The 13,135-nt window shown below is 43.0% G+C and overlaps 1 protein-coding gene across 1 annotated transcript in view; it reads right to left on the reverse strand.

Annotated features, from left to right (window-relative positions):
• The window catches only part of LOC119424614 (excitatory amino acid transporter 1-like), a 62,055-nt gene that overhangs the window by 8,110 nt on the left and 40,810 nt on the right, over positions 1-13,135 (reverse strand). The window lies entirely within an intron of this gene.

A 13,135-nucleotide genomic window follows, 5' to 3' on the forward strand; every position in this document is an offset into this window, starting at 1 on the left:
TTTGTTTTTTTGAATGTCCAGAGGACCAGATTTAACTTTTTTAGATTGTAGTGTAAAGTGCTTTGAGTATCTCGATAAGATAGAAAGGCACTATATAAGTACAGTCCATTTACCATTTACCATTTACTGGATGGGCAAACTCCTATGACCCCTCAAGGACACTAGTGAGGTTAAAGAGTGTTGTGTTATTTAATACACGCGTGAGTCCTCTGTAGTTTCAAGCATGTCTTTATTGTCTCGTGTCCAAAACACCACTCCCCCCACTCCCTGCTCACGTCATTTCCCGTATAACGGTTACATCACATCCAGTATAACAGTTACACCACAAAGAGCTGATCCAGTGTTTCACAGCCAAGACAGAACCCGCTTTGTTCCTCCTGGATCTGAGGTTTGGTTTGAAAATGACCACCGCGAGAAGCACCGACAACCTTGTGGCCACAGCTCAAGGCAGCTCCTTCAACAATTGAGGTGCGGAACATGGCCCTGTCAGACTCAATGTCCCCCCACCTTAGCTGGGTTATGGTTAAAGCTGTTCCGGAGGTGCTAGTTAATAATCTTTCTCATGGGTTCTTCTGCCAGGCATTCCCAGCAAACCCTCACTACATGTTTGGGTCTATCGGCTCTGCCCAGCATCTTCCCCCTCCATCTGACTCAACTCATTACCAGGTGGTGATCAATTGACAGCTCAGCTCCTCTCTTCCTACTGTACATGTCCAAAACAAACGGTTGCAAATCAGATGACATGACTACAAAGTCAATCATCGATCTACGACCTAGGGCGTCCTGGTGCCAAGTGAACTTATGGGCACCCTTACTGTATATTTGAATATGGTGTTTGTGATGGACAAACTATGACTAGCACAGAAGTCCAACAACAGAACACCACTCAAGTTCAGATGAGAGAGTCTGTTCCTCCCAATCACTCACTCCCCTCAACGTCACTGTCATTACCCATGTGTGCATTGAAGTCCCCCAGCAGAATAAAGGAGTCCCCAGCTGGCGCACCTTTCAGCACCTCCGCCAAGGATTCCAAGAAGGCTGGATACTTTGAACTGCTGTTTGATGCGTAGGCACAAACAACAGTCAGAGCTCATCCCTCCACCCAAAGGTGCAGGGAAGCCACACTCTCTTCTACCAGAGAAAACTCCAACACACAAATACCAAGTCAGGGGACAAAAACTAGACCCAGAAACTACATGGTAGATCATTTTTGGTATCAATATTTTTATTATATATATTATGCTTGGGATGGCTGAGAACATCGTTCTGTAATGCATGTACAAAACATTCTCTTGTCTCAGCCTAAAGGCCAGCTCTCCGACTCGCAATACCTCACTGGTGTTCACGCCATGAGAACATGACCAAAACATTTTCTTATTTCCATCTGGAGGCTGACTAGTCAATGGTCAAGGGCATCAGAAGCATCCGTAATGTGGGGGGGGACACAATTATGTGTGTAGGTGTGTGTGTGTGCGCACGCGTGTGCGCACGCGTGTGTGTGCGCACGTGCGTAAGAAAAAGTGTACACTAGTGTACCAAAAAGCAGCATTTCACCTAAATTTCCTTTAATTCCACACATTTAAAACGTTTCTCATGAAGTTTGTGTAAATTCAGCTGTAGGTTTTAAAGACATTTTAACTTTAATACACTTTAATATAGTGTCAGATCAACACTATTTGTGTTTATAGAGAAATAAAAAACATCACCACTGGACTTTTTTACTTGTGTTCAACACTCCTCATCTAAATGAAGTTTCTCATGAAGCTTGAGGACAATAAGGTGTGGGGATTTAAAGACTTTTTAACTTTAATGCACCTGAACACACAGCGTCTCTTACACCTGCAGTGTCTCTTACACCTGCAGCATCTCTTACACCTGCAGCGTCTCTTACACCTGCAGCGTCTTACAGCATCACAATTACTGCTAAGCTAAGATGCTACAGATGTAGCGCTCCACTTCTCTCAAGCATCCTCCTAACATGTATATATGTTTATGATCAACCCCCCCGGTCAACAACTGCCCGCACTAAGCTCGCTAAACTGTCGAGCGAGCAACACAGAGGTGTCTCCATCTCCTCCACCTGTGCGCATTTTCTGCCGAGGCAGGGGAAGACATACAGAAACAGTGCAGGCAGCAGCTGCTGTGTTTAGAGTTGGAGGTAACCAGGAAAACCTGGAGTGGAGTTTTAGTGGTTTGAGTATTCTCCTATTAATCAAGTGGAATGGATTCGTTCACGAAGAAAGAGAAACTGCGCCGAGTGAACTAATGTTTCATAGTAAAAGTGTGTGTGTGTGTGTGTGTGGGGGGGGGGGGTTCCAAATGAACTTTTTGTTTTTTATGTGTGGGTGACATGTCCCCTTCCACATATAATGGTTGCGATGCCTATGCCACTGGCCATGTATCCTGTGTCTGACTTCAGCTGGCTATGAAGGAACGCCTGCTGGACTCTACTGCTGTTTAAAAGTCTGCATCAAACTCTATCAATCAATCAATCAACCTTTATTTATACAGGTAAATCCCATTGAGCCTCGAGGACTCATTTACGAGAGACCTGATTTCAACAAAAAAAGATGACAACAATGGACAACAGCAACAACAATAAACAGTTATAAAAAAGTATACTACAGTTTTTTTTTTGTTTTTTGTTTTTTTAACAAATAGGATGGCTAAAAGGAAAAGGTAACAAAACAAAAAACAGCTAGATTCCAAGACAAATGTAGAAAACTAAAAACAGGAACATGTCAGCATTGGTCCCTGCCAGGTGTCCAACAGATTCTTAAAGACACTTAGAGAGGTCAAAGGTCGAGAGCTTCAAATCTTTTTGTAAGAGATTCCAGGAAACAGGAGCGGAATAGGAGAAGGCCCTTTTGCCTAGTTCAGTCCTCATTGAGGGAACACTGCAGGTAATAATGTCCTGAGAGCGCACGCTGTAGCTGCACTCACGCAGAGACATGTAGGAGGAGATGTATGAAGGCAACAGACCAAGAAGTGATTTAAAGATGAAAATGTACCAGTGAGAGAGTCTGCGTGAAGTTAATGATGTCCAGTTAACCAGTGAATACAGTGTGCAGTGGTGGGTACGATAATCACAGCCAGTTATGAATCTTAGTGCACCATGATAGACAGCATCCAACATCTGCAAGGTTCTTGTAGGAGCGTTCATGTAAATAATATCACCATAATCAATTGAGGGAAGGAAAGTCACAGATACAATGCGTTTTCTAGCATTCAGGGTTAGACAGGATCTGTTTCTGAAAAAGAAACCCAGTTTAACTTTCAGTTTCTTTACCAAGTTTTCCACATGGAGCTTAAAAGAGAGATGTGAATCGACCAAGATACCCAAATATTCATAGGAATCAACAAACTCAATGGGGACACCATTTGAGGATAAAATCGGAGGAAGAACTGCTGGGACTAACTTCCTATTTGAAAAAAGCATCCCTTTGGTTTTGTCGGCATTTAGGACAAGTTTGAGGCGAAACAAATCAGTCTGGATGATGTTGAATGCAGATTTCAAAAGCTGGAAAGCCTTAGCAACAGTTTTAGCTCGACAATAAACAACTGTGTCGTCAGCATAGAAATGTATGGATGCATTAGGGATGTTTTTACCTACATTATGTATGTAGATTGTAAAGAGGGTGGGTCCTAAGACTGAGCCTTGTGGTACACCATTGTTGACTGTTAAATAACTGGAGGAAGTACCATTATGTTGAACACATTGCCTCCGGTCTGAAAGATAGTTAGAGAACCAACCAATGGTGTGTTCTGAGAAACCGATTTCTGAGAGTTTATGACACAAGATGTTCTGATCCACAGTGTCAAAAGCTTTAGACAGGTCTAAGAAAAGTGCAGCACAATAATCCTTAGCATCCAGTGCTTCAACATCATCATTAAGAACCTTCAGTGAAGCAGTGGTTGTGCTGTGTTGTTTCCTGAAACCAGATTGATGTGGAGGTAAGATGTTAAATGAGTCCAGGTAATTTTTGATTTGAGAGTTTATCAGTTTTTCTAGAACCTTGGCTAAAATGCAGAGTTTAGAGATTGGTCGATAGTTGTTCAGTGAGGTGGGGTCTCCTCCCTTCAGCAAAGGAAGAACAAAGGCTGTTTTCCAAGTGTCTGGGATGGAGTTTTGTCTTATGGAGAGATTGAAGATGTGGGTCACAGGGACTGTGATGATATGAGCAGCCAGCCTTAAGAAATAAGGTGGAAGTTCATCTGGACCTGCAGATTTTTTAGGGTCAAGATCTTTTAACAGTTTATTGACCTCACTGACTGAGAATGGAGAAAAAGAGAAGCTGTGGTTAACTGAGGATTGACTTGTAGGAGGGATTTGATTTGTAGAAGTTTGGTTATTAAGTGAAGTGGCTGATTTTCCATTAGTAACTGTGTCAAATAAAGAACCAGAAGCAACAAAATGTTTGTTGAAACAGTTCAGGATCTCGTGCTTATTTGACACAGGAACAGAGTTAATGAGAAGTTGTGATGGGAGGTCAGATGATTGGGGGGTGCCTGAGAGAGATTTGATGGTTTTCCAGAATCTGTTAGGGTCATTTAGATTTTTGGAGGTCTGAGATAAGAAATAGTTGCGTTTTGCTGCTTTAACAGCAGTTGTGCATTTATTCCTCATCTGTCAAAAACTCAACCAATCAGTGTCTGAGTCAGATTTTCTTGCTGCAGCCCAAAGATGATCTCTCCTGTGCAGGAGGTCAGCTAGCTCTGTAGTAAACCAGGGGCTGTCTCGTCCCTTTATTCTGAACTGACGAAAAGGAGCATGTATGTTCAGGAAATAAATGAAATTATTATGGAAATAGTTCCAAGCAGAGTTCACGTCATCAGTTAACAGAATACGATGCCAGTCAAAGTGAGACAGATCCCAGAGGAATGACTGTTCACAAAAATGTTTCAGATCCCTTTTTTGAATTAATCTGGGCTTAGAAGGTGGAAGTTTAATATCTTTCAAAGCAGCTGTCACACAATGATCACTCAAAAGATCAGTGAATACACCTGTACCAGGGAATTTGTGAGGCATATTAGTTAGAAACAGGACTAAGATGGAGGAATTTTCAGGACGGTTTTTATTTAATCTAGTTGGAGAATTGATAAGTTGGGTAAGATTAAAAGTCAAGCAACATTCCTTGAATTTGTCACAGAGGGGGGTCGACTTACACCAATCAATGTTGAGATCTCCAGCCAAAAAGACCTCTTTGAATTTTAAATTACCAAGGAATTCCTTCATGGCAATTAATGCCTCAGGTGAAGCTGTGGGGGGGGGGGGGGCGATAGCAACAGACTACAGTTAAAATCTGGCCTCCATTCAAGGTGATATTTACAGATAAGGCTTCAAACTGGTTTGGAATTGTTTTGGAAGTCACAAGACTAGAAACCAGAGAATCTCTAATGTAAATAATGACTCCACCCCCCCTTTTTTGACAATCACAGCGGTAGATGTTAAATCCATTGATTGCCACGTCATTATTCATTACAGATTTGTTGAGCCAGGATTCAGAAATAAAGATAACATCTGCCCCAGAAGAACTGACCAGGATTTTCAAAGCATCCAGTTTTTCAGAAGGCTACGAGCGTTTACATGCAGAAAATGAAGCCCAGAGGCACTTTTAAAGTCATTTGGTGTGCTGTAATTAGTGGGGGGTCCAGGGTTGGGCTGAATCCCTGAGAGTAGTAACAACATTATTATCAGACATTTTCTTGAGTTTTTTGTGACTGATGTGTAATTACAGGAGTTAACAGTGTGACAATTAGCCCCCATAATCGAACCATGAGAAACATTAATGAAGACGCGATCATTCAGAACCCAAAAACAGTGAAAGTTGCAGTGATGGGCAGCTTCAGGTGTATTAACAAGATTCAGTGACTCCAGATAATCTGAGAACTGAAAATAGTGACAGTAATATGAATGATGTAGAAAAGTTTCAGACCATAAAACGTCACAGTTCAAATGGGCAAACAAACCCGACGAGTTGGCCCAACTGCAGTTTGAGTTGGGCTGAGGGGGGCTCCGGCCCCCCAGTGAAGATGGATGGATGGATGGATGGATGCTCCCGTTGGAAACAGATGCTGGGTCCAGAATCAACAGGCCGAAACAGAAACAGATAATTCGCAGCAAATAGCAGAGCGAGCTGCCAGAAAATCCTCCTGAAGTGAAAGGCATGATCCAAGCTTGTTTCAGATCAACAGGGGCCAACAGCGTGATCCGGAATAAAATTAATTATTATCCAGGTGAGTTTGGATGGAGGCCTGCAGCAACTCCGATACAAACTCCGAACTTCTATCGAGCACCACGCAGACCCGCTCCTTTACTCTGCTCCTCCGCTTCTCAGCACCCGACAGCACGGGGCACCCCCGGTGAAAAAACGAGACTGACCGGAGAGGCTGAGGCTGAAGTCGGCAACTGGTCCGGTTCGGTTCTGCTCCAGTTCGGCTCCGGCACTCCAAGCACGAGAGACGAAAAGGCTGAAGATATCCCTGGCCTGGTTCTGCTCTGGTCCGGCGGCCCAGTCCGGCGGCGCGGTTCTGCTCCGGTCCGGCGGCCCAGTTCGGCGGCCCGGTCCGGCAGCGCGGTTCTGCTCCGGTCCGGCGGCGCTTCAAAGCACCGGAGCGTCTCCTCCAGGTGAACACAACGACTCCACGGAGGTGGATCGTCCTTCGGTGAAAGTAACGGGCTGCTCACTGAAGCTGAGACCGGCTCTGTTGAAGACGAAATCCCCCACAGCCACCTCGGTTCGGTTCTGGTACAATTCGAGGGACACAGGTACACTTCCCCCACACCTATGGAGACACCACGAGGGCCAGTCCAGCTGAAAACGAGCGAAATACCACCTGGCGATATTTGTCGGAACCAGGTAGAACCACAAAGGACCAGATAAGAGTTCGTTGAGGTCCAGAGAGAGAGAGAAAAAACACCGGACCTTCGTGCGTCGACTCCCCAGCTCGAGGGGTCACCTGGCCGGCAGGGTGCGCTCAGAGTGACCGATGGGGGGGGAGCGGCCGATCGGTCCTGGGCCAAAATATATATATATATTTTTTGGACGGTCCCGTCCGGCTCTCTGAGTCACTGAACACCGAATTCGGTTGGAAGGAGGACCAGCTTTAGTCCGGTTTGAAAGACGGGTCAGTTTGATGATAAAAGACTGCAGAGAAGCCAGAGGGAGCTGCTGTCCATCAGCTCGCCGGAAGTGAAGTCTATCTGTCGTTCATTCTGTGACATGTTCTATGCATTGTGTATCTGTGTATGTAATCTGTCTAGAATGAGTCCTTGCAGGTAAAATGCTGGTTAAAAATCTTGTTCTACCACCAAGTGTTCTCCAACATTTTTGTTCTTAAAGGCCGGCTCCGACACAGTTCATTTTATTCATGTTATTGTATGGAAATCAAGAAGGGACTTTTACTAGGTATGTCATGTATGGGCTTACAGGGAGATCTGGGATGTCAGAGAGCAGTCACAGAGCAGCTTGCTTAGGAGAAATCACAAAGGGATTTTCTCTACATAGAGACCACGTAGGGGGTTTTAATTTGGGTATGCCACTAAGAGGTATACAGGGAGAGCTGTGATCTCAGATAAAAGTCATGTGAACCCATATCGATATTGTGTTTAAAGAAATTCTGTCTAGACGTTATTAATAATAATAATAATAATAATAATAAGAAGAAGAAGAAGAAGAAGAAGAAGAATGACTGTGTTATTGTATGCCTGAGACATTTTGTAAAACACCCCACTTGAATGACTGAAAAATGATTTGTTTTCTCTTTTTCTTTTGAGCAAAATGGAAGGATCAATCGCTGAGGGTATATTTATTTTATTTAATTTTTTTACCTTTGTTTTTGGGAAGTGTTTGGAGCTGAATGAGTTCTTTAAGTTTATTTTAGAAAATGTATTTTATGTTATATTTTTAAGTTTAAAAAACAAGGGGGAGAAGTACTGAAGTACGGAAGGAGAGTTACTCTTATTTTTCATTTTGTTTACTATGAGCGAAGTTACGAGACACATTTATTTGAGGTTATGTTTTTAACTCTTTCTGTTTTGTACCGTCAAGAGACTCTGCTGGAAAACTTGCAATTCAAAATTTCTAGAGGTGGAGACAGTCTGGCCCCAGGTCCAGATAAGGTCAGGTTAGGACCCCAGAACATTTTCACTCACTTCCAACGAACACATACGAACGTCTGAAAAAACTAAAGACTTCAGATGACTGCTGACTTCTGGCTCAGTTCTCAGGGTACGTGGCGCTGCATATGAGGTACGTTAAAGCCGGACTGTGACAGCCAGAGACAATTTTTTTTTTTTTGTTCCAACTCTGATCTGTTCCGAGCCTGTGAGATCTGTCACTCTTCGAGGCTACGTGGACTCTTCCAGGTGGACCCCTGGATGGATGCATGCAGTGAGGAGGTCATTGGACGTACAAAGATGGTAAAAGTAGGCCTTATTTTAAATTACTGACCTGATGAGCACTCTGGGTCCAGATCCTTCTCTGCAGAGAACTTTGAAAATTAAGAGATTTACCTTTAGCATGCTGATATACTGTTTAAAGTTATTTACAAATAGAAATCACAGGGACATCAGAAGATAAGCTTTAAAAGATCCAGTTGTAAAACAAAAACTATATAAATTTATCCATCTTTTTGTTTTCGGCAGCATGGTGGAAGAGCTGCTGCCTCTCTGCGAGCAGGTCCCTGGTTCAAATCCCGGCTCGGGGCCTTTCTGGGTGGAGTTTGCATGTTCTCTCCGTGCATGCGTGGGTTTTCTCCGGTGCTCCGGTTTCCTCCCACAGACCAAAAACATGCATGTTAGACTGATTGGTAACTCTAAATTGTCTCTAGGTGTGAGTGAGAGAGAGAATGGTTGTTTGTCTCGTTTGTCTCTATGTGTCCCTGTGATGGACTGGAGACCCATCCTGGGTGTACCCCACTTCTTGCACTGAGATTTCTGGACATGGGCACCAGCGACCCCCGTGACCCGAAAAGGAAGTAGCGGGTAAAAGATAATGGATGGATGGATGTTTGTGTTTTAGAAGAAACAAAAGAGTGAAATATCCTGATGCATGCTCAATAATCCAGGTAGAAAAATCCAAAAAAGTTCAATCTGGTCCTCTGGACATTCAAAAAAAAAAAAAAACAAAGCAAAAAAATATAGAAACGTTTCGTCTCTCTTCTGTGCTGGGCCATCCTTTTGGCCAGTGGCTGTTTAGTTTCCCCGATGTAAGACTGATCACCCTCCTGACACTGAACAGCATACACAATATTACTCTGTTTGTGCCGGGGGACTGGATCTTTGGGATGAACCAGTCTTTAATGTATTTTGGGGTTTAAAAGCCACTGGGACGTTATGTTTAGGAAATAAACGTCTCAGTTTCTCTGATACTCCCTCAACATATGGAATGACCACTGGTCTGGGTCTGGGTTCCTCCTTTTCACCTGTTGGCTGACTGGAGTCCTGTTTGGGTTTCTTCTCTGCTTTTAGGAAGGCCCAGTTAGGATATCCACATTGCTCTAGAACCTGTTTTGTGTAGGATTTCTCCTTCTGCCTGGCTCCTGAGCTAGTGGGGACGCTGTCTGCTCTGTGGTACAGAGTCCTGATGACTCCTAACTTGTGCTCCAAAGGGTGATGGGAGTCAAACTGCAAATACTGGTCTGTGTGGGTGGGTTTGCGGTACACCTCAGTTTACAAATATCCTCTATCAGAGACTGAGACCTCACAGTCCAAGAAAGCCAACTTGCCATTTTTTACATCTTCTCGTATGAACTTGATGTATTTATCCACAGAGTTGATGTGGTCAGTAAAATGTTGGACTTCCTGAGATTTAATGTTAACCCAGGTGTCGTCAACATACCTGAACCAATGACTTGGTGGTGTCCCTGAAAAGGACGTCAAGGCTCTCTTTTCTACCTCCTCCATGTACAGGTTGGCAACAATAGGAGAAACTGGAGACCCCATAGCACACCCATGTTTCTGCCTATAATATTGCTCCCCATATGTGAAGTAGGTTGACTGCAGGCACAGTTTCAAGAGTTGACACAGTTGTTCTGTAGAAAGCGTGGTCCTGCTGCTCAGAATGGTGTCTGATTTTAATTTTAAACTGACCACCTCTACTGCATCATCAACAGGAATGCACGTAAAGAGTGATGTGACATCAAAAGAGACCATTGTTTCATCAGTCTCCATGATGACATCCCTCACCTTGTCCACAAAGTCCATGGTGTTCTGTATGTGGTGTTCTGAGCTGCCAACTAAAGGGATGAGTACAGACGCCAGATATTTGGAAACATTGTAAGTGACAGAGTTAATCATACTAACAATAGGTCTTAAAGGTACACCTTGTTTGTGGATTTTAGGTAAACCATACAGACTAGGTGTGGCCTCCCCTGGGTACAGTCTGTGGTACAGAAAGCGGTCAATAGCCTTGTCCTGCTCCAAATTTTTCAGGCAATCTATTAACTTTTTCTTGTAACCACTTCCTGGATCTCTTTTCAGAGGTTCATAAGTGTTTAAGTCACTAAGGAGTGTCATAACTTTCTCATGATAGTCTTTCTGGTTCAAAATCACTGTGCACCTTCCTTTGTCTGCTGGGAGAATGATGATGTTTTTGTCCTTGCTAAGAGTGGTGAGTGCATCCCTCTCCTCTCTACTGATGTTGGAAGGTGGTGGTTTGGCATTGCTGAGGCAGGATGAAACTTTGATTCTGAGCTGTTCTGCTTCAGCCTCTTTCCTTTTGTTGTTGCGGATGGCTGATTCTGTGGCTGTGATCATCTCCACCAGAGGAATTCTACTTGGTGCAACCGCAAAGTTCATTGCATTGACTATTCTTTGTAAAAAATTTAAAAAAAGACTGAAAGATTATGTTGTACCAAATAGAGATTAAGATTTGTATGGAAGAAGAGTTGTTTCTGCTAGTATCATCTGACAGGGAGGAGAAATCCAGCAGAACGCAGCAGAGAAACATGACTTCATCAAGTGTAAACATCTCCAAGGTGGGACGGACCATTCTAGGTGTTGCTGACCACACCCACTGTAGTCAAAAACACAGAACAGTTCATCTTAGTCCATCTCTCCCTCTCACTGCAAGAGGTATCCCTGACTCAGACTCACTGACTCACAGGGTTGAAACCCCACTACAACAGAGAATTTCACGCATACAGCGTGATCCGTCAACACTGGTGAAGGAACCAGACACTTAGCAATCAGGAGACATCATCATCAAAAAAAAAGAAAAAAGGAAAATAAGGGAGAAAGAAGAAAGAAAGCTTTACAACATGAGTGAACCAATGAAAAAGTATGAAAAAAGGAATAGAGAAGCTCAAAGTATCAGAAAGAAGCTAAAAAGAGCCTAAGGCAGCTAAAATGAGCAAAGAAGAAGCAGAAACCAGCTCTGTACTAAACTAACATTGTATCACTACAGAAACTCAGCAGAGGAGAGAGACACCAAATATTTAACAAACCTAAACTCTGATTTCACAAGAACAGTTCTAGGTATCAAAAAGCTGAAGCATTTAGTGAAAGCTGAATGTCTTATGAATCATTTAAACGTTGAATGGACTTTCTATGTGGAAGTACGCTGAAATAGTTAAAGTTAAAAATAAGATGTTAAAGGATTTCACAGATTCCCAGTGTATTTTCTGTGAGAGAAAATTTGCTGGAAAAGATAATATTTCAATTTTTTTTAAAGATATCAAAACTAAAAGTCATAGCAGGAGTGTTCTGATACCTTGATTGCTTAAATAGTTTTTTTTAAAAACCTGCGGGGTGAGTCAGATGTAAAAATAAAAAAAGGTACAGAAGACACTTAAACAGGTTCTCAATAATGATGAATGAATTATGATAATGAGCTTAGAGATGCCTCTTCATTACAGTACTACTGTATAAATAATAAGATGAGGGTTAATGCATTAATGGGGGAGTGGTGGCGCAGAGGTTTGAGAAGGTCGGCCTGTGATCGGAAGTCGCTGGTTCGACTCTCCGGACCAACAACATCAAAATGTGGGAGGGAAAGGAGAAGAACCTGCACCTGCTTCCACCCATGGGAGGCTGTGGCTGAGTGGTTAGAGCAGTTGTCCTCCGTTGGGGGTTTGATTCCACCTGAAGTCACACGCTGACGTGTCCCTGGGTAAGACACCGAACCCCTCATTTTCTCCGATGTGTGTCCCATCAGTGTATGAATGGGATCTAAAGCATTGACTATTCTTTGTAGAGATCTAGTATAGAGCTGTATGAACGGGTAAATGAGGCACAGATTGTTGTAAAGAGCTTTGAGTGTCTTGATCAGATAGAAAGATGGTATATCAGTAGAGTCCATTTACCCTCATTTGCCCCACTCTGGGCCCTTAACCCCCACTATCTGCTCCCAGACAGGTCTGTGTTGAAAATGAGTCCTCGTCGTGACTCAATAAAGATTGAATGGTTAATAGAAAAACAGCTGTCTGGGGAAAGCTTAGTTTTGTTTTTCTTTACATTTTCAGTTTTGTTTATGGATTTTATGATTTACTCCTTGTTTTTTGTTTTCTTTTATCCTGACCCCACCTGGGAGAGATGCTGAAATGCACCATAAGATCATCGTCAGAAAGGCACTGAGGCAGAGTGATGTTTCCCCTTTGATTAAACAATTTTCAACTGTTTTTTTTTTTTTTTTTGCCTGGGGGGGTGGGGTGTTTCCATCACATGCAGAAAGCATCCTTGATTGCAAGAATTGATATTAATAATGTAATGAAAAATCCATAAACGGGGAAATGTTTGATCATTTTTGTTATGAATATTTTTATTATATTATGGCTGGGATAGCTGAGAACATCTTTCTGTAATGTGTGCACAAAACATTCTCTTCTGTCCATCTGGAGGCCGACTCACCGGCAGCCATGAATCATGTCTGTGCGTCTGACTGCAGCTGGCTATGAGGGAAAAATAATTCTGTAGCAAATGCTATTTGACGTTGTTTCAGTGAAAAATATATATTTTCCTGCCACGAGTGGTTCTTTTATTTAGGTAAGTAAAGAGAGAATATTTTCTCCAACATTACACCTGGACTGTAGTAACCCCATGTGGACCACTGAACCCACACTTGGACCACTGAAACCACACCTGGACAACAGAAACCCCACCTGGACCACATAAATCTCACTTGGACCAGAGAAA

Source organism: Nematolebias whitei, chromosome 18 (genome assembly GCF_014905685.2).
Source record: "Nematolebias whitei isolate Nwh7 chromosome 18, NemWhi1, whole genome shotgun sequence".
NCBI classification, from domain to species: domain Eukaryota; kingdom Metazoa; phylum Chordata; class Actinopteri; order Cyprinodontiformes; family Rivulidae; genus Nematolebias; species Nematolebias whitei.